Consider the following 1894-nt stretch of genomic DNA (forward strand, 5'->3'; position numbering starts at 1 on the left):
TATGGATGCAGACACAGCTCAGAGACTACGGGTTTTATTTTAATAAAATTCCTATTTACTGTGATTCCAAAAGTGCTATTACTATTTCATGTAATCCTGTTCAACATACTAAAACCAATCATATAGATATCCGGTATCATTTTATTAAAGATCATGCAGAGAAAGGAACTATTGAACTGTATTTTGTAAATACATAATTTCAACTAGCTGACTTATTTACGAAAGCTCTAGATGAAAAACGCTTTAGCTTTCTTGTATATAAGTTAGGTATGTTAAATTTGAAAATTTGATTTTTTATTAAAAACAGTTCAATTTATTGAATTGGGTTTAATTCAAATTCATTTAGTCAAATATCTGTATTTTTTAAATACAAGTCAGTATTTCAATTTTTTCTATCTGATTTTAAATTTCTTAATAATGGGAATCTATATTTGAGGGGGAGTATGTTTTTCTTTTATCTGATCATATTTTGAGGGGGAGTGAATTTTATCTGTTTTGAACTAATAACTTATATTTTTCTTACAGATATTTTAAGTATTATCTAATTTTTGAAAGATAATTGAGTTTTGAAATAYAAGTGTTTGGCCGATTTAGTCTAATCCGGACAATGCTTGTCCGATTTATTGAAAATCCGGACAACACTTGAGCGATTTATTGTCCGATTTAGACATCCGGACAAAAGGCTATATGATAAACTCTTATCCGGATAAGATTAGATATATTTTGCAAGGGATTGAGCGGATTACTAAATCGATGAGTTCATGTGTCCGTATTCATTAAATCGTTTGTCGCGTTATTTTTTCCAAATCTTTAAATCGTTCAATTTTTGAGCGGTTTAATTCCTAACTTGAGCGATTTATCTTTCTTTATTGAGCGATTTATCCTTAAACCGGACAAGTCTTGACCGGTATTCTTCTAAATCGTACATGCCTTGAGCGATTTATTGTCCGGATTATCACTTAGATAATTTTTCATCTCATAAATCGGACACCTCTTGACCGATTTATTCTAATCCGGATAAGCTTTGAACGATTTAGAATCTGAACGGTTTTTGACTTTGACTATAAATAGTCGACTCATTTTTACTTTTTACTTTTTATCTCTTTTTACTATTCATCGTCGTCTCCGCTTAAATTTCTGGTTCATCGTTCAAGTTCAAGTCTGTCAATCTCTTCTACAGTTCCATCTTTGTTAATCAAGGTTTACATCATTTGATTCCTTATTCATATACCTTGATCGTATGGATTAACTTTGATCATTTGGACTGTTTGGACTTAATATGTATATTACCTTCATATCGAATTTGAAAATAAATAATAAAAGGATAAACACAAATAAAAACAGTTTTATCTTTGTTTGGTTGTGTATTTTGATTTCGTTTTATGTGTATTTTGATCGTTTAGTGTATATTTTGATTTTTTTAGTGCGTATTTTGAAATTTTACTGTGTGTGAATTTTTTTCGTGTTGAACGGATATTTCACCGGACAAGGTGATCGGAGTTCACTCCGGTCAACCTTAAACCGGTTGATGATTGTCCGATTTAGTTTCCTTTCTTTTAGAACTTAGTATTTTTGTGTTTAATTTCTTTGTTGTCCGGATTTCTAATCCGGTCACAACCGTTTTTTCTTCTAAGTGTTGGTTTGTTTTGGATGTTGTCCGGACTTCTAATCCGGTCAATGAGTTTCATTTTTTTTCTAAGTGTCTTGTCTTAGTTTTTGAGTTTTATTTTTTATTTTTTTTCCCGTGTCTAGTATTTTAATTGTTTTTTTTAGAGTTTTTTTTTTTGTGTTGTATTTTGTTTGAATAAAATGGTTTCTAATATTTTAGAATTTTTTACAGGTTAATGGCGGAACATCGACATCAATCTGACGAGGAATCTCATGTTCCTTCCGT

Source organism: Cynara cardunculus (assembly GCF_001531365.2).
Source record: "Cynara cardunculus var. scolymus isolate 2C chromosome LG 6, CcrdV1, whole genome shotgun sequence".
NCBI classification, from domain to species: Eukaryota; Viridiplantae; Streptophyta; class Magnoliopsida; order Asterales; family Asteraceae; genus Cynara; species Cynara cardunculus.